The sequence below is a fragment of the Phalacrocorax aristotelis genome, chromosome 2, assembly GCF_949628215.1.
Source record: "Phalacrocorax aristotelis chromosome 2, bGulAri2.1, whole genome shotgun sequence".
Classification (NCBI taxonomy): domain Eukaryota; kingdom Metazoa; phylum Chordata; class Aves; order Suliformes; family Phalacrocoracidae; genus Phalacrocorax; species Phalacrocorax aristotelis.
The window spans coordinates 103,541,528-103,561,962 of NC_134277.1; the positions used below are offsets into that span (position 1 = coordinate 103,541,528).

Below are 20,435 nucleotides of genomic sequence, written 5' to 3' on the forward strand. Positions count from 1 at the left end.
TTGCTCAGTTTAAATGGGAAGAAGCCTTAATTTTCTCCGGGTCACAGGGTTTTGTGACTTAGAAATCCGTTTTCACAACATAAACCCAACAAGAGCTGCTACTTTTAAATACTGTGATTACAATCTATATATGTCTAAATAGAAGAAAATATATTTCAAAAGATCTTTGCAAAAATTCATAAGATTCATGAATCTGTGGCCAGTTTTCTTGCAAACATTCAAGCTGGTGATTTTTTTCTGCTTGCAAGCGTTTTTTTAGGAAATGATTTCTAATTTATGTTGTTCCATGGAGGTCTTGCATAAAGCCACTAATATAATACCATATGACTTGGGGGATCAAGTAATCTGTGCAAATATTGACTCACAAATATCCAGCACATTCAGCAAACAGTTCATAAGTAATTCATTGGCTAAAATGAATACAGAGGTTCAGAGCGTTGTTCTGAAAAGCCAATTTTTTAAGACCATAGCCTCTTCATTGAAAATTTACCTAAAGAAGAAAAAAAGTAAAATCACGTCATTAGGATTTTTTTCACCTGGCTCCTTATGCAATGTAATACATCTTCTCTTCTCTCCCAGACCCTCCGCTATCATCTATTAGGTTTTTTGTTTTGGGCACTACATTAATAGAAGTATTTATCTGATTGGCATAAGTTTCAGTAGCTTCTAGGATTTTGTTGTTGTTACACATATAACATTTTCTTCGCTTCTGGAGTGCCACGCATCAAGGCTGAAAGGGTCTTGGTGCATAGAAGTGAGTAGAGAAATGTTTCAAATTTAGTCTTTTTCTTCTTCAGTACAGAGAATACTAAATATTGTTTTGCAGAAACCTCTGAATAACTGTAGGAATGTCTGCCTCAGAGGAGCCATGTATTATGTACCCATCTTCTTGTTTCAGTTTTTTCTTTTTTTTCTTAGGGGTAAGAAAGGCTTGTTGCAGTAAAATCTGCCTTCTTGGAGTGAGGGTATATCAATAAAATAACATACAGTATGGAAGCTGAGAATATTTACAAAATCAGTTAAAGAGGCAGGTTTTCTGTTCCCCAGCTGTTTCTTAGAAGGCTCACCAACAAAAGACTGCATACAAAAAGCATAAATAATTTTTATTAAAACTTTCCCAAAACATTTTAAAATATATTGTCACAGACTATTTAAAATTGTGTTGCTGTCATGGATAGGCTAGGCAACCTGCCTTCAGATGGACAGCTCTTCATGGATTTCTTTCTTTTAACAAGAGCCGCTTGTTTTACGTGCAGATATGTCATTTTAAATTCATCCGATATATAACCGTTCTCATCCCACAGCCACAATGCTCATCATGTACAGTATCAGTGTACTGCTTAATTCCCACTCAGACGCGCTCAGTGAGCCTTGAATAAGAAGAAGCAACTTTCCACTTTAAAAAGTTGCACTTGTACTGTCCTTGCAGCTGGATCCTGACTATTTTGAAATATTCTTAGACGGAGCCTCCCCTCTGAATCAGCCTAAGCTGGTTAGAAAAGCTACCGTGTGTGATAGGATAGCTTCTTGGGAATGGTACCATGTATTGCAGAAGCACAAATGAACATCTGCAATGATCATTGAAAACTTTAGAGAAGGCAGCTACCCTGAAGATGACCAACTACAAATTTCCTGAGTAACTTGCCAAGGGAATGGCAATAGGACATCAACTGCAGCTGGAATTATCATAGAAGAATGTAATTTCTGGCAGCAGAATTAAAATGTCCAGCCATGCTTGCTGGAGCATTTGCCAGCTGAGTGGCAACACTCAAAGGAACAATTGAAAAGCCTCCTAACAATCAGAACAGTAGCAGTCCAAAACCATCTTGAAGCAAGCTTCTTAGATGAGCGCTCATCAAAACATGGAATATAGCTGCTTTTGTTGTCTTCATAGAACATGGAGGATGCACTCTGCTTGGAAGAGTTTAGAAAAGACCTTAGAGGAGGTTTCAAAAAAAAAAGCATATTAATTTTTTATAACCTTATTACAACAATATACACCTAGCAGTGTTCAGAACAGTTCAGACGGTTTGTTTTACCCCTGAATAACATACTACCAGTATTTCACCTAGAAAAGAGTCCCTGAGAAGCCCACCTTTTCTTTCAACACCACTGAACTGAACAATCTGGGGTATAACCTCAGCTGGTGTCAAAGATGTTATCGCTGAAGTCAGTGGAAGTGCACTGATTTACATTAGCAGAAGTTCTGGCTCTGTGCCTTCTTTTGTCCTCCATCCCGGTTCCAGGGTTATAACAGACCACTTTTGAGTAGACTGGAAGGATTAAGCTGATGGTTTGGTATTTCAGGGATTAAAAAACAGCCTATGACAGAGCATATGGTCTTCCTCTGCCCTTTAGTATTCCTATATCATGCATCTAATGCAATCTGCTGCCACAGAAATAGGAAGCCTAATAACCTGTTAGAATAAATAAGAGATCTGTAAACAATTGCACCCTGTATAAATTACAAAACCAGCACACATTAAGTTTATTTTCCCAGGAAAATGAATTGATTAAAATGTGTGAACATTTCTGAGTTTTTTTTTTAAAAAAAAACAAACGATCAAAGCTCCAAATTTTATAGGTCTTTAACAGTACAAATAAATAAAATTAATAACCAGGCCAGCTGGTATTAAATATTGTGTGGCTAAAGGATTCATCACTCTATTGACCTGAACTTTGGACTGGTTACATAGCCCAGATGTAATTAAAACGCACACACAGTTTACCTGCCTCAAAACTGCATCAGGTTACACTGGGTTAAACTAAATGCCACAAGCTTGGATGAATCCTGAAGGGCTTTTGCCTCCTGTGCTAAAATACGAGATCACTGCCCTTTATGTTTCAAGTTTTATCACAACAAACATTCTGTGTAAGAGGCTACAGCAGTTTATATTGCAAATGCCCCATAGTTTCTGCCAGCACAGAATTGGCTTTTATTTTTCCCTGTTTTTTTCAAGTATACTAAGGCACAACCTTAATCCTTCATTAAACAAAATTATCTCTAGTCTCATTAGGACTCTGGAGTTCATCGTAACTGGCACCAAGCAACAAACAGGCAAAGGCAAGGCACTGGGTATCAGCACTGATAACAGGGACTGTGCGTGATTCTTTGGTGCTGAAATACCCTTCTGCCATGGCTGGCTGTAAGCGAATTGGCTGGACAGATTTTCCAGATCCCCTGAACGTTCCTAAATTACTATATTCACCCAATTACAGTCCTCAGGGGTCACATTTCATTTTCTGAAAACTGGTAACAGGCCACCACAGCTGATGAAATGATGTGGGTATCCAGGCAACTATTGTGCTGTTTGATTAATATAGCAAACACTTGTGTGGCATGATCTCACATGCCTCCAAATGTTCCACATGATCTGCCTCAAACTGGAGACCATAAAAGTTTGCCTCATAGTTACATTCCCAGTCTCGCACAGCTTGGATTTTTCCAGATGAAAATCTTTATTAGCACTTCTTATTACACCCCTCTTTTGTGTGGTTTAACCACTGATTTATGCATGAAGGTGTTTAGAAACAGGAGGTTGATTTCTGCTCTTTCTTCTTATTCCTTTTTCTTCAATAAAGTTTATTCTCTTTACTCTAAGCCAGCTAGATATGGGAAGGTTTCAGCTTGCTTTCAGGTATTAAAATAGGTAGACTTGCCACAGACTTTTAATTCAGGACGTAATCTCACTCCAGTGGATATTTTCAACAGCTGTAGCATGGACATCTGGCTAATGGGGAAAGGGGTACAGAAAAAAAACGCAGCCTCTTGTTGTCACAGAAATAACAGAAAGATCTCTAAAATACTCTGCGCCTCTCGCTTTGGTGGAGAGGATCTGAGGACTGCTTCCCCTTCAGATACCCTGAAAGTACATTTTTAAAAAGGTAGACCCAGCAGTGGCACTAGGACTGTAAACAAATATCTAACCCAGTTTCCATTTGGAACAGCACCATTTTCTGCAGGCAGATGATGTTTCACAAATGCTGTAGAGGCAGTGAAGAGGGAAAGAAATAGTGTGCAGCCATCACATTACCCCAAGGAAACTCGGTGGCTGTGAGGCAGTGCCGAGTGTCATGGGCAGCACCGGCTGCAGGGCCTGCCCCGCAGTTTCCACAGGGTACTCAAGGGGTTAACAGAGCCCATAGTGGAGTGTTTGCTTTCTTCTGTTTGAAATCAAACATGTGATCTTTATCTGAGGTGACAGGTTTAATGCCTTTCTTCTCTGACAAATTTTTAGCCGAAGAGGAATGCAAACACATATCGGTGTGGTTTTATAAGTGCTCATCTGAGCAAGCCAATATTGGCAGCTTTGTCCTCTAATAAACAGCAAAGCCATGAGCTGGTGCCACTTGCTTAAAAAAAATTTATATCCCTTACATCATTTAAATGACTTGACTTTAGATCTGTCAGGGGTCAGGTACTTTGACAGAGCTTTAGGCAAGGCGGAGTATCACTGTTCGGCAATGCTGAATTCCCTTGCCTCTCTCTCTCTTTCTCCTTTTCTTTTCCTTTCTTTTTCTGCTGCTTCTTATTTAAGTTAATTTAATCTTTGCAAAATACCCTATTGCCAGCCTCATAGAGGGAAAAGCCTATCATCTCATGCATGTGGCAGGACGTGTTCTGGTCGGCAGAAATTTGCTTTAGACTAAGTCTCTCCCCCTGGCATGCTCTACTCCCTTCCTGAGGAATCAGACAAGAGGCAAAGGAAAAAATTAGTGCTGATGGTGACTGTGGACTTGATGTAGATGGATGTCTGCTCTGGAAACAGGATAGTGAAGAACAGTCTGTTTTAAATAGACCAATGAAGATTCATGGAGCCATGGTAGGTTGCAGTCATTTTTATGCTAATTTTTATATACCTGAGCACAGCAAATATTGTCTAATTCAAAATGGCTTTCTATCACCTCTAACTTATTGGGAAAAAACTAGATCCTGCTTTGAGTGAAACTTTTGCTATAGATCTGAAGCTCAAAACATTGTTTGCTAACAACATCTGTTGCTCAGTAGCTCTGGTAGGTTAAAAATAGACTTATATACCCCTGCAGTAACTCCATGGCATGATAATGCTGGAAGTACCTGCAGGAAACGTTGAAAAGCCACTGTGTTATATCATGAAGGTTTGGTTGTGGCTTACAACACTGCTTAACTAAAAAATGGTAAAAGAATGCTTTTTGGCTGGTTGTGGCTGTTTGGAAGTCCAGAGTGTTTGGTCAGGTCACAAATTAAGATTAAAGGTACTGAGCTTGTGTCTTAATAGAGGTGGGAGTATAGAGAAAAATTGTAACTTCAAGATGCTTGCAGTCAACCAGGTAAAAATGATGATCAGTGGGGTCAAGGCAGAGTTTTGATCTGCTAATTCTCTGTCTACGGCAGAATTGGGGTCAGATTTGTTTGGGTCATGTTTTCAAACACTTTTCACCCACTGAAGTTTCTCATGTACTTCTTATTCCATTTTCTCACACCATGTGCTTGCAGTACCCACTGATAATGATGAACAAAACCTCTTACCACTGACAAAACATGCAAGCAACCCTACTATGGTGTTTGGGAAGTCACCACCTTTTCCCCAGACCTTTTGCCTCAAGGCCTAGACCTCCTAGGACGGAAGATGTAGGCTGTGGTGTTTGGACACAGGAGTCCTGGATTTTTAGTTCAGTCTTGAATTGGGGCTTTCCTTGTACCTCAAAAAACTGCATCCCGTCAAGGAAAAGCTCCATATTCCACCAAACACCGGCAAATTGATAATGCCTTGGGGTGTGTGGAATATAGGATAATGCCTTTCTGGGAAGTCCTTCGATCCACCCTCATGGGAAGCCCATATTCACTCTGATTCCCTAAGGTCCCTTCCAGCCCCACTGAACAGGAGATGTGAATTTAGATTTCATCGTGAGTTTGGGCTTATCCTCAAACTCCTGTGCAAAGACACCCAATCCAGTGGACAGGTCCTGCAAAATGAGGACAATCAGTCTTCTGTTCCTGGCTGTCTCAGTGGTGGAGAGCGCCTGTGCAGGGTGGTAGCCGGGAGCCCTGCTCCAGAGCATGGTGAATTGCAGTGCTGGCACCAAAGCTGCTGTTATCGCTTCCAGCTCCAAACCACTCTCATCTTTGCGATTCATTACTGGGAATGTGTGTTTTCTGCATGTCAGGTTTTGGTATCACTAGAAGTGTGATCACAACTGGATTCATGCCAAGGACTTACTTGCTATGAAGCTTCTAACAGACTTCAGTTCCTCGGCAGCATTGCAGGTAGACAGATGTACTTGGATGGGAAGGTGCTGCTCCTAAATCTACCTGAGGGTACCTGTATAAGCACTAATTCCATGCTGTGTGTTGAGGCCATCCTGCTGGATCACAGCAGAAGAAAAGCTGAGAGAGGATTCCCAGACTGGCACCAGGTTCATTTGTTCTGTGATGAGAATCTGGTCCCATTGATTTTTGCTCATTTGCTGATTCAGGGTTCCCGTTGGTTTTTTCCTGCACGTTCCCTAACTGTGCCCTTTCCTCCATTACTTCTCCTGCCAGCAGGCTGAAATGTCAGTCAGCTATTGCTCTTTTTAATCCACCAGTGCTCACTGACGTGTAGCCAAACAGGAGCATAAGCATAGGCAGCATACCGATAAGGTGATGTTACGCTACCATGCCTGTACAATGTTACTCCTTTATTTTTTTTAAAGAAGATGTCAGCTGGGAAGGAAAAAAGGTGAAAAAAGTATCCAGTCTGTCTGAGTGCTGCTGGGAACCTCCCCAACTAAGCTGTACGGCTCCCACCACCTTGGTATTTTATAGGTTCAAACATTTGTCCTCCTGCTACGTTGCTGATGATGCCTGGGCCATGACCCGGGAGAAGATGGACAGACCTATAGGTACCGGGCATGCACAGTGCGGTGCCCAGGGCGGTGAGCGAGGCAAAGCATTGCCTGCCCCAGCGGCGAGGGTGGCCAGGGCCAGGGTGCCGGCCGGCAGGTCCCAAGCCACCACCCCACTCCTCAGCTGCTGGCTTTTCCAACATGATCTATAGAGCGATGCTGACAGTAGATTTTCTGGCAGCAATAAAGGTGGCCTGATTCAGAGAATAATTACTGTATGCAAATGAGTGTGATTTTCCTCTGCCCTTTTATGGATGACTCCGCTCTGCCATTCATCAGGGCCACAAATTTCACTTGGTAGGAGACGGATTTAAAGAGACAGCTGCCTCTAGAGCTTTGTCTCGGACTTACTAAATCCATGCTTAAGTGTCTTCATAAATAGACGTGCATATGTTATAAAGGGGATGGCAGATTCCAGCCTCTTTATCTATGTATTATTGCTTAGGAAACTGTTGAGAAAACATCCGAGACTCTGGCCATACAGTATATGAAAGCTTTCACTGCTTTGAATAACAGTCTCTTCTCAAATCAGGTTTATATGTGGTTTAGTATGGCCTCTAGTGTGTTTTTTCTCTCTCGCTGTGTCCTTTATGATGTTTATATGGTATGTGCCTCGGTGTGCAGTGGAGGAGGGAGAGAGCGCTATATTTTTTCTGATGACTATTAGTTAATGGCTATCACGTTCACTGTAGTAATGGCAGAGGCTGCACTCACAGCCAGAAACCTCGGTGTGTTTGTGCTGTTGAGGTTCAGTCCACTTCATCGCTAGGAGGAAATGTCCCATAGTCTTGGTTCTCCTGTCGCAGTCTTGATCTGATGATGCAATCAATACATCGTGATAAAGAGAGTGAAAAATCCCACAGCAGAAAAGAACTAAATAAAGATTTTTGTTTCTGAGCATGGCGTGTGCCTGGTGCGTAGCAGGAAAAGAAAATCATTATGAAGTCAGCCTGTTGTCATTCCCCGACGCTGGATGCAGGAACAGGGTGGTGCGTTCACAGGAAATCTGTAGCACACAATGTGTCATTGCTAAATATCAATTTCTGCACTTGCTCCCAGCGTGTGCTGTGCACCTTCCTCCTCGGAGCATGGAGGAGCGGGGAAGGAGAGTGCTATAAACAGAGCAGGCCCGTCTGTCACTGGGCTGTCTTGTTACTCGTATGGTAACAATATACCAGTGTCAGTACATCCAGAACACTTTTCTTCCAATGCCACTCAAAAAACAGAGAAGAGAAGCTGTGATGTTTCTGTGTTTACCGACAGTGTGCACCACTAGAGGCCATCACACACTTCCCTAAATAAATATCAATTAACACACTTGGTTATAGGGAAATCCAGGAGGTGGGACCTGGGCCGCTTAGTCTACCCTCTCCGCACCAGTACTTCAGTTCAAGGGTCAGGTCCTTTGGCTCACAGATCTGTGCAAGATATACTTTGAGGGTGGGGCTGTTTTAAGGAAGCCTTTGGCCCATATACAGGATGTATCAGACGTTCCTTTCTCTTTGAATATGACAAGTAGGTATCAAAGGGAAGTGGAAAAAAGCGGGCCAGGAGTGCATTTTCCTCAGGCTATTGAGAAAAAGAGAGAACAACATTTACAGCTAAATGGGGCAATAGGGAAAGTTGACCTTCTTCTAAGTTTGTGTCTTGTCCATTTCCACTTTTGGCAAGTTTGTCAGTTTTAGCAAGTGTCACAGAGGCAGGCTTGTCTGGATTACTACATCCAAACCTCCCCACTACTTGTGACAAACCGTAATAGTTTGCTCCACAGACTTACCTCTAATGGGTCTGGGCAGCTAAGGAGTTACTCGGCATGAGTAAACATTTTGTGACATTTGGAGGCATGGGTGATTTTCTGGTAAAAAAACCTTGAGTAGTCTTGGGCATTCAAATTTTTTCTGTTGAAATCCAGGAAAATTCCTGATTGCGATTTCAAGAGAGTAAAGAGTCAATTGTTTTGGAAGGATTTTATTCCAAAACTCAAAGCTAAAGATGGGAGGTATAAAACCTCACAATCCAAAACTAGCAGTGCCGATCCTGTGAAGCCTGCGGAGATGTTACCAGTGCTTCCATATGGGTCTGTGATGAGCTGAACTCCATGCTAGAGAGCCCAGCGCTCACAATCACCCAAGGAAAGCAGTAGGGCAGAGGCAAGTGTTTGGGGAGTAAAGCTAATTATAAGCAGAAAAAAACCCCCAGGTTTCCTATATTATTAAGAGGTCTTTATCCTATATCTGTTGAGCTGCTGTTCTAATGTACGTTGACCTCTGACAAAGATTACAATAATTTGACATTCCTGCATTAATAGTCAGAGTGACTCATTCGGGAGGTGGATTCTGACTTACAACTTCAGAGCTGATCTGCTGTGTGTCCCATTATTACTTTTGTGTTAAGGCAAGCCTTAAGTTTTCAACCCTGATGGGTTTCCATGTAGCTTTGGCACGTAGCAGGAGATAAATGAGTTACGAAATTGTTTCCCTGTTTCCCTGATGCCCTGTTTCCCAGCCACCACTAGCATCAAGCAGATATCCTGTACTGCTGCCGGGGAGTGTTTGGCCCAGAGGTCAGCCAGCCTTATATGCCATTGGGCACTGGAGTCCTTTTGACTCTTCTTCTTTGGATCTTGACATGGCACTGAGATTTAGGGAGCCATCCCATGCAGGGCAAACTCAGAGTAATGAAACTTCACGCTGCCTGGGGCAGCCGGGAGGTCCCATTGGCAGGAGCTGGTGGGATGCCCTGTGGTGCCCAGCTGAAGTCCTACCAACCACAATGTGCTGCTGCTGCAGTTCAGTCTGTTTAGCAAGTGTTTAACCATTGGACATTTTTGGTTTTGGGGTTCTTTTTGCATTTAAACAAATTTTACTGGTGCTGGACAAACTAACCCTGGAAGGATACCACAGGACTTTCCAGTAGATCTGAGCTAGGGCTTACAAAATAGCAGAGGCAGAGTTAGGGAATGGAGTAAGCACCTCTGAGGAGAAGGTTTAAATAAGTATATATATATTTTTCTTTAGAACCACAAGACATTTAGGACTAAGACCTTTTCAGCCTGATTAACCCACTGCTGCTGGTGGTTTGTGTGAGTGGGAATAAGGTATGAATTTCAAAACTTCTTTTCTCTTCTGTAAAATCTCCAGACCTCAGTCAGAGGAAAGGGAAGGAAAAGGAGAGGAAAGCTTATTAAAGGGGGAATATTCACAAATTTTTTAATTGAATGCAAACTTCATGCGGCTGTAACCTCTCCCACTTGCAACTTATTGTCTTCCCCTCAAACCTCTCCCTCTTCCAACCCTCTGTGAACACATTGAGAGACGGCTTCAGCAACACAGGTCTGTATATTGCATCCCATATGGTTTGAATATGTACTCAATGTAAGGTCTAGAGTTACCGTTACACATCTATAGTAGCCCCACTGTACACTAGGCACTTGCCAAGCATTCAAGAAGGCAGATTTCTGCTCCAAAGAGTTTGCCATCTAAAAGCAGTGACAAAAGTTGACAGAGGGTAGGGGGGAAATGATATGAAGTTTACATACAGTCAGCTGGACGTGACAGGAGCAATTTAAAGTATGGATGGGAAGAGGTCCTGCAGGTGAACTCCAGGAGGTCTTGCTGGGCATCCAGAGTCGCAGAGATGAAGTCACAGAGGCAGCTGTGGAGCAACCTGACAAGGAGATAAACAGGCTGTTGGCATGGGAGCTCACCTAACTGAGCAAAACAGACCGGGTTTTTTCTTATTTTTGAATAAAGGCACTGTTTAAATTAGATGTCTAAATAAAGCAGAGTTCCCTATTGATTCTAACATTGTTTTGCATGGAGATGTTTCTATGAAATGTGAACCATTACATTTATTCAGCTAAATTTTCACCCGCTGAAGTCCACTTGTAACTAGCTCTTCTTCTGCCGAGCATTTTCCTTCTCTTCTCACAAATCCCTTGTGCTCCCTCGTGTTCACGGACAAATGCTTTGCCAGGAGAGGAGCAACTACACTACCTCAAGCCAGAGACTTTTGTGTCCGTTACCCATAATGCCTTAAAGTGGACAAAAGATTTCTGAAACACACACTGAGACACACCACAGGAGAATAGTTAAAAGAAAATAGAGCATCTTTTCAGTCAAAACATCCTGCGGTATCTCCACATAATGCTTCATGGCATATGACAGGAAGAAGATGACATCTCTCATCACTAGTCAAAAATAAAAACCATGTCAAGTATGAATTGCCTTTGAAAAAAACTTTACATGATTTCCATGGTCAGACATCCTGGAAAACCTCCAAAAAGGGGGAAGAAGGAGGAAAAAAGAAAAAAAAAAAGAGGTTATTGATTTCCTCATTGGGAATGTTATATAACCTTCATATTTTATTAAAAAACTTTACTCTCACTTTGTGAAAGGTACTTTAACACATTATGTCATTTTGTAATACAATAGTTCTCCAGTTCCTTCCAGCCCCATCTCCCTGATGTGTTGTCTCAACTATAGTTGTTTTCTTTCCTTTTAAAAAAAATATTTCTGATAAAATGTTTGCAAGCGTTAAACAAAGGGGTGCACTTTCGTGCACCATAAGTTAATACAGGCATCAGGCTACACTCAGAACATGCTGACATATTTCAAGCAAAACATGGGAATGCTTCTGTTAAAAAACCTTATACTTTTTGTCCTGAACCAGACATTCATAGTCTTTGTTTTAAGAACACAAAACATTTTTTTTTCCTCTCTCATAATAGTAGCTTCCAGCTGCAGGACTCCTCAACTTTTCCTTTCCCCCTTCTTCCTTCCCCACTTCTCCCCCTCCTTCCCATCCGGCGTCTACTCACGCACACATACTCTCTAACTTTTTGTTTTTAGTAGTGGCTGCCCCATAAGAAATGCTATCCAACAGACCTGGTGCCTGTCACCGCTTCCCATCACATGCCTGGTAATTAAACTCTGACTGATTTATTGACTGACAGCCAACAAATCCCAACCCAGTTTTTATGATATACATGCTTCCCCAGGCTAAATTCACTCAAACAACAGCCCAGCTGAAAAGGAGGAGGAAAGGGGGGAAAAAAAGGGTGATAGAGAAAAAGCGCTACACACACTCATGCGTGCACACACTCACATACAAAAAAATCTGGTATTGGTAGATGAAGGGGAGACATTTTGCAAAGGAAAAAAAAAACTCAGCACAACATCTCTTTCAAATCCAGACTTGGAAAGGGAAGGGGGGGGGGGGGTAGAAAAGAAGTAGTAAACATCATTACTTCAGCTTTAAGATTCATTTGAAACGTCTCACGTACAAAAGAGCTCTGAAGGGGAAAACAAGACGTGCTTGCAGCTAATATTACAGTCAAGTTCCAATTTTACCTAAGGGAAAGCAGCTTTATTAAAAGTCATGACTGAAATTGCGTGACAGGTGCCAATATTCTCCACCCTGACAGATGTGTCAGTTTGCGAATGCCATTTTCTTGTCAGCGGTCCCTAGATGGAGTTGCTCCCATCACCATTTGTCTCTCTTCCAGCTAGATCACACATGCCCGTCGCTTGCCTCCAAGCTGCGCTGCGTTGTTTGATATGTGGAATCTTCACAATGAGACTTATTAAAAGACAGTCCATTATTTTTATTTAGAGCATTTCCAAAACAAGCAGAGCGCACACAGAGATAATTTAAAAATCGTGCGGCGGGTCATCTCCAGGCCAGAGCGGCTCAATTGGAAATGCATAAGAAAGCAGTGTCTCCCCCGAGCCCCTCCTCATCCCTCAGTTCATAATGAGGTTGATTTGAGTGACATTTAACCCTTGAATAATGGCCCTTCGAGTCGGCAGGACCGTATAGCTCTGCTCCGCAGAGGCAGTTCAGCCTGAAGGATTAATTCTGTTCTGATTTTTCCCAAATCTTGTGCACCCCCCCACCTTCTGCTCGCCTATTTTGTTACAGGTGGGCTTCACAGCGTACCGATAGATGTAAAATACTCTTGATTGTCTGTATTTATAGACCCTTTTCCTCCTCCTGTTGGTTTCAAACACAAAGAAAAATGGTATCTCTCAATCGTGCCTGGTATGAACAGCAGGTAAAGCTGCAGCAGACTCCTCTCCAGCCTCTGATGGAAAATTATTACAGATGAAATGATTCTGTAATGGAAATGGTAATAGGAAAGTTTCATTCTAAAGGATGTTTGTGCTAACATGAGAGGCTATAATATGTGATGGATTTGGATGCAGGAATAAGTGTGATCTCAAACTGAATTTTACTTCATCATTTCTAGAGGTGGCACTGGGGGGCTGGCGGAGGGCTAATGGACAGTGCTTGCAAACATTGCTAGGTGAAAGGACTTAAAATACAAGATTATTGATGTTTCATTGTCCCAGGCCAAGTGGCATAGCAGTTTATTGCTTCAGCATTTCTTTCTTAAGTACATGGGTGTTAATTCTTCTCAGGCTGGAATTAGCTCATCAGTCCTGGTGGGTATTTGTCACTCAGGGAAAGATGTGGGGTCAAATTGTAGCTAACCTTTTGTAGATGATAGGGAGCAGCGTCTTTTACCTCTTGTGAGGAAACAGCATTTACCTCTTTGGCCCTACATTGGCAAAGGCATGATCTGGACCCTTTTGCTGCCTGACTGCTGGAGAAGAGTTTGCCTCTGTTACCATTGCAGGCAACTTTGAGTGGGCTGCAGGCAAGGCAAGGCTGCAGACTGGCCCTGGTGTCAGGTACCTCTTTGCTCCCTGCACCCCTCAGCTCTGTCTCAGGCCTCCATCAGCTGGGGCAGTCTGGGTGATCTTCCATCTCCATATTATGAGCAGACCCGAAGAATCTGGGAGAAAAGAGCTGGACTGAAAAGCACCGTAACAATGTTTGACAGAACCTGAATGGAAAACATAAGGCTTCCTGTGGAGCAGAGAAGGCAAGGAGGGGAGAAATGCTGGAATAGAAAGAACTGAATAAACTAGAGATATGTTGTGTCACTTAAAGTCCACGGAAGGCACTCTGATACCATTTGGGTTCATGAAGTTTTATAAGAACTTGAAAGGAAAAGCATGTTTTATAAGAACTTTAAAGAAAATCTCTCATACTCTGCAAGCCTTAGGGGAGCATTTCCATTGCACAATCGCCTGGAAGGCCCAAGCATAGTTCCTTCACTCACTAGTCTGTCACCCTTTCCCACGAGCAATCCTTTAGAAACTTATTTAAGAGTTATAAAACCATGACCAAAAACTATTTGTGCATTTGCTCCCTGAGCTGGAAAAAGAAGACGGGCTGCCACTGGAATATTTTCTCTGCATTCTCCCACAACAATATCTGCAAAGCTGAAGCCACCATACTGAAAGCAGCTCCAGAGGCAATTAGATTATAGTCCCCAACAACCACCAGCTCCAGGGCACGTGAGGGACATACCAAACTGTTCCTACATTACACAGCATATTAACATTTCTTACTTGGGAGTAGAGGAAGGGTTGAGAAGGGAAGAGAGAAGAGGACAGGGAAAGAGATATATATGCTACTCATTTGGTTGATTTGTCTTATTTTTTGATGTATTAATCTGCTCTTCCAGATTCCAGGAACCCATTCTTCCTTTTAAGCTAAAGAAAGAAATGGGCAGCTTCCATCAAAAGCTGGTGAAAAGGGAATGTGTTGGAATTGTGCTCTAATAGTCAGAAGCTGGAAGTCACAAGATGGAAGACAGAAAAAAAATCTGCAGGTGAAAACCTTCTGGAGGGCACAGCAGCAGATTTCACATGACTGTGGGCACTTACGTAGCCTGTTCAGATGACTGTAGCTGCTGCAGCAGATCTGCTCTGGAGTCCATCTTTCAGGCAGGATCAAGGCTTGTAGGTCTTAATAAAGTCAAATCAACACATAGCAATGAAATAATAAGTCTGGGCAGCTGACAGATGCTAATGAGCATGCTTATTTAAACCACCAGAAAAATCCAGCTGAAAACTAAGCAGATATATAAAACTCTGGACTCAATCCTTTTTATTTGGAGAGAGATAATTAGGGCCCATAGGACATTTTCTAGGAAGATAGTTGGGATGCTGCATTAAGAGCCCATTTCTGAGCATGATTAACCTTACTTACTGCAAGAGAAAGTATTCCTGTTTTTAATCACAGAATGTTGTTCTATGTATTTACAGGATCAGATGATATGGACAGACAACGGTAAAAACAAATAGGCAGAAGAGGATGGGGTAATGAAGAACCGTGCCAAAAGCATTAAAGTTGATGAGTCCAGGGACGCTTACATATGTTATCAGCTTTTTCAGTGGAAAGACCTAGGTGGTAGACACACATATGTGGTCCTCTTGGGGCTTGGAGCTTTGGGTAGGTGCATATCTAACGGCTATTTTCAACATCACCTTGACAGTAAATGAGACTATTTACTCTTGTGCCTTGCTTGTGTTGAATATAAGAAAGTATTTACAATATTGACTCCAAAATCATATTCATGACATGAAACAGTGGGGCCTTCACTGAGTCCAAGTTCATCAGGGTGACTGCAGCCAGCAGAAAACAAGATTTACACACTGGCAAAAATGGAAACGGTCCCTCTCCCCCTATTCCTCCCCGCAAAGTATTTGCACTTGCAAACTACCGGCCTTCAGCTGCAGCATGGAAATAACTCAGATGGTAATAATTCAAAGAAAAACATTTGCTTTTTGTAAACTGACTTGATTTTTGCATGGCTTTCCTTTCCCCTGTGACATGTTGACAGAGAAAGTTGGAAAGACTGTCTCCTTTCCCAGGAAAGCAGAGCAGAGATCAGCTGTTAGGGCTTGGTGGCCCTGGTGCGTGTGATTCATATCCTGCGGTTGTTGGTAAAGGAAAAGGAGGAAGATCTTCGGGACGTAGGCACATTTTGATCTTTCTTGTCCTGTGTTTCACTTTTTTTACTTCTGTACTGTTCAAAGCGACTATGTCAGGAAAAATTGTTGACACTTCCGTTAGCAAGCAACCTGCTTTGGGGTAACTTTTTTCTTTTTTTGCACTACTGTTTTATGTCTTTGTTCTGCTGCTGTGCCAGGGAAATCTAGAATGCTATATACATTAATACCACTGGCTTTTCTTTCCCTTTTTGGCAATCACTAAGAAGAATAACATTTCATGTGGGAGACAGCTGTTCAGATATGCTTCAAGTGAAGTTAAGTTGATAGGTATACATTATTCCCCACTTTTTCCTTTTAATTTTTTTGTCTGCATTTGTCTTCAGACATGAAAAAGAAAAAAAATCATGACAAAAACTTTATAATAGACTCGATGAGACTCTTCCAATGGCCTCTCACTAAGCAAGTATTTATCTTTTGCCTTTGGTCAATCTGCATTCACCAAGAATCCCATGGAAGACAGTGTTTATCAGCTCTTTCAAATATTAGAGGATCAAGGTCTGAGTGAAAGCACCCCAAAGTATGGATTTGAACGTCATAAAGTGTGGATGACTTCCATGGGATTCTTTACCAGAACCAAACAACTGCGTGGGTCTCCAGAATGGAGAGGATCTGGAAGTGAGTGTTTTTACACAAAGGACTGGGCCATCCCTGAACATTGCTCCTGCTTTCATATAGTATATTCACAGCAGGGAAAGATCATAGAATCATAGAATCATTAAGGTTGGAAAAGACATCTAGGATCATCAAGTCCAACTGTCAACCCAACACTACCATGTCTCCTAAACCATGCCCTGAAGTGCCACATCTACATGTTCTTTGAACACCTCCAGGGATGGTGACTCCACCACCTTCTGGGCAGCCTGTTCCAATGCCTGACCATTCTTGCAGTGAAGAAATTTTTCCTAATATCCAATCTAAACCTCCCCTGATGCAGATAATAATAAAAGGGTATTTTAAAATTGAAGGAAGACAATCATGAAAAGTAAATCAAGAAAAAAAAATACCTAAAAATTTGTAAAATGCCCAGCTTAAAGTCTAGAAAGACAAAGCCCTCTTTCTAAATAGGCAGAAAAATAAAGAACAAAAGGAATCTAAATTTCTACGGTCATAAAAGCTACTGATTAAGGTATCCAAGCCACCTTAAGTCACTCTATTTGGACTACTTAAGAAAAACAAGAGTTAGAGTCTCTTATCTATCCAACGTAGCAGTGGTTTCTTATCACTGACTTTAAAAACTCCATTGGCTTACACTAGGTTTGAATGGGATGAATTTGGCCCAATAAATCTTACTCACACTTATTCCTTGAAGTCACAGCCTAACATCTGCCTCAAATTCCTTTTAAGTTTAACCTTAAGTCTGAATTTCCTGGGTTTTAGTAGTTGCTTCTTGATAACTGCAACATGCTTATAAAAAATTTAACCTTTCAGTTACTGATCTTCATTTCACAAAATATTTTTACTGCATAGAAGAGTTATCTTCAATGATTTAGCGGGGATTTTCAAATGTATGCTAATATTTTTTCCCTTCCACAACTACCTGAACATAACCATTGATTCAGTTTGGCCTCAAATACAAAGAAATACAAGACTATAAATATGGCATTATATAAAATATCCTTAATATGTTTTTTAGGTTTTTCTCTTTACAGTTGCATCAACAAAATTGTGGATGAGGTGTAGGCCTGTGACTAATATTCGGTGGCCTTCAAGGAGTATTAATGATTTTGTCAATCTCAAACTTAAGCCAAAGAAACCCTTTAAACTGCCACATAATATCAAGCATTATATCAATATCACATTCTAGATGGCACAAACATGTATCCAAGTCTCCATGTGATGGACACACACACGTGTCTGAACCTCATCAAGATTTTGGCAGCAATGCAAAGGATGAAGCTGGGAAGTTCTCAAGCTATAAGTATGACTGCCTAATACTTAGAAATAGTTGAGACACATTTTGGCTGCAATATTCCACAAGCACTTAGCCTGAGGTACAGAAAATGTCAGCCACCACGAGTAAAGTTTATTAATGTTTTGAGCAACTGGAAACTCTCCTACAAAGCCAAGAGTTACACATCCGTTAATAACAGGTGGCGCTATATAATCCAAATGGTCCTGCTTGTTCCTGTTTTGGGATGTCTGAAGTAGATGTACTTATCTACAGTTCATAGACTCTGTCTATTTTCCCACTCCTTGGGGTTAAACCCACTAAACTGTGTGTACTTGTGTAACTTAACACACATCAGCTCTGTTTTAGGGACAGATTCTGATCACACGTTCTCCTTTTTTATTCTGCAGGCATTAAAAGCCACAAGGTACATCTTCTCCTCTCTGATTTTTTAAAGGCTATCAACAGGTGATGAGGAAATTTGTGAGTCTTCACTAGACAGTGCTACCTTCAGGAAAATGCTTCCAGAAGCAGTGGTTGTCTTAGCTGATAGTACTGTCAATCAGACATGTTGTCTTCTATATGCCTTGAAATTGTTGTATTACTCTGGTTTCTTGCAAGTTGCCTGATTCTGTCTTCACCAAGGATATCTGAAGGTTTCTTAGTGGTGAACTGAGAAGAAACAGCATTTCCAGTATTTCTACACCATCCTCTGAAGCTCTGGGTGCCAAGGCCAGACCAGCTCTTCAGGCCTGGCACGCTGGTCCTTGCCATGCTAAGCCCTGTTGCTTCATTTTGCTGAGCCTGTGTAGCTCTGCCAGTCAGCAGATGAGGAGATGTGCAAGAGTGTAGCCAGCCTCCAGACCTACTTCCACCCTTTTCTCATGCCTGGAATAGCACAGACAGCAAACAACATCTACAAAGCTGTTGGGCCCAGATGTCTTGATGCCTCAACAGCTGAGCCTCTGTGGTCTAATCATAGAGCTATGGCTACTCTCGTGAGGTGTCTTTCTCTTGTTTGGGACTGTTTTGCCTATGCCATGTCAGTCTACTGCCCTACGCAACCTTTTTTTTTTTTTAAATTTTTGTCCATGGTTTCTGCTGGCCCAACAACTGGTAAGCCAAAGGAGAAATCCAACTGAATGGGAAGGAGAAAGCAGAGTCAGGATCAGCAGAGACAGCAAATAAGCCTAGGAAGCATGGAGAGTCTGGGGAGTAAATAAAATCCATTCCTTAAATTTAGATGGTGTAGGCAGCCTGGGGAAATGCCCCATAGCAATTTAACAACCACACAAAATATTGGGGGAGCAGAGTCATACAATTTGATAATTAAAACAACACTCAAGGACTGAAAAGGGTACAGTGTCCTTCTAGTCTGGTTTAGAGAGGTATGGGATATGTAAATCTATCACTAACAGAAAAACTATATCTTACTGTAGCCATCTTTTATTGAGACTACCATGCTGTTTTGATTGCAACACTGGAAACCCAGAGTGTCTTTGTGTCCACCAGAATTTTCAGAATAAATATTAGACAGCAAGTCTCTGTAAACAAGCTTCTCTGTCTCAATCCCAGTTTACTTCAGGTTTGCCACTTTCCAAACCCAAGAATAACATAAGTTTATAAAGGTCCGCTGCTATTCTTTCTAATCACAGTAATGCCTATCATTTCCCTCTGCCTCCCCGCAGCTGAAGCAGTGCGCTTCTTTTGTTCTTCCCCAGGAAAGAATAAATCTTTTCAAATACTCTCTGGTAATCCAGCAAATTGTGCTTTGGTGGACAGCACACTTCCACAGGGCTCATGAGGAAGGGCTTACTTCTATGGCTCTAGAGGTTTTGTGCATACCTGTAATGTTCACAAGAAATGCTGAAACTTTTCAGGTATACCACACTTTGGCAGTATGTTTTTTTTATCATTCACCCAATACAGTTTTTTAAAGGGTTCATCCTTAGGGACTCCTCAGAATTTTAGCTACTTTTATTCTAAACAAGAAATGAAACTGAGGAGTATCCAGAACCTTATTACCCTGCAGTGTTATAAGTTTTAGACTTCTACTCAGAGATGAGAGTTGTATCTCTGACTTCTCACCAAAATCATGAAACTGCACAAATTTTAGAACTTTGCCACAGGGCTTAGCAGAAATTGTTGTTCAGAGCCACAAACTCCCCCTGTCATTTATGGATGGGGTTCCTCTTACGGAATTTCCTGTACCTTCTAGGACACAAATGGTGGGATCCTCATGATGTGACAAAACTATTCACAGAAGGGTGTGTGGGACACTAAGGGCAAGAGATAGCCTAATAAAGGATTAAGTCATTGAAAAGGAATTAGGGCATGAGGCATATGAACTACAATTCCCATGAACCATTGGATCAGTATCTCCACAACAAAATTAATACTTTTCAGCTGAAGACTTTTTCTTTCTTTTTTGCATTTTTGGATTTTCTCAGGGGGAAGGGGGAAATCATTTTCTTACAAACACTAATTGTTTTCCATTTGATTTTGTCTTGTGAGCAGATCTCAGTTAAAAGGGCTAAATGCAGACATTCTGTTATTACAGTGTTATGCTCATTCAACAGTCTTGTTTTACTTGCAGCAATATGAGTTATACCATATGTGTTTGAAACTGGTAACCAAACAGAGCAGGCTTTCAAGCAACCCTAAGCTAAATTATAAATCTTTTTTGCATCTTTTAAATAAAAAAAAAATTCTACAGGCACAAAATGAATCAGTGATGTACTTGCTGCTTGGGCTTAACAATAACAGTCTGCCTGAGAAACCCAGTCACCCTAGTAAAAAATACAAAACAA

General features: G+C 41.6%; 2 long non-coding RNA genes across 2 annotated transcripts in view; one reads left to right on the forward strand and one right to left on the reverse strand.

Annotated features, from left to right (window-relative positions):
* Positions 1–1,086: 1,086 nt before the first annotated feature.
* On the reverse strand, positions 1,087–13,660 carry LOC142053237 (uncharacterized). The gene is made up of 3 exons (XR_012659140.1): positions 13,567–13,660; positions 10,406–10,533; positions 1,087–1,936 (listed from the first exon to the last, which is right to left on the reverse strand). It is a non-coding gene; the product is annotated as an uncharacterized LOC142053237 (long non-coding RNA).
* A 451-nt stretch (positions 13,661–14,111) lies between these two features.
* Positions 14,112–20,435, forward strand: part of LOC142053235 (uncharacterized) — a 12,641-nt gene continuing 6,317 nt past the window's right edge. Inside the window, exons 1-2 of the long non-coding RNA XR_012659139.1 lie at positions 14,112–14,551; positions 14,988–15,174. This is a non-coding gene — a long non-coding RNA (uncharacterized LOC142053235). The remainder of the gene's footprint in view (positions 14,552–14,987; positions 15,175–20,435) is intronic.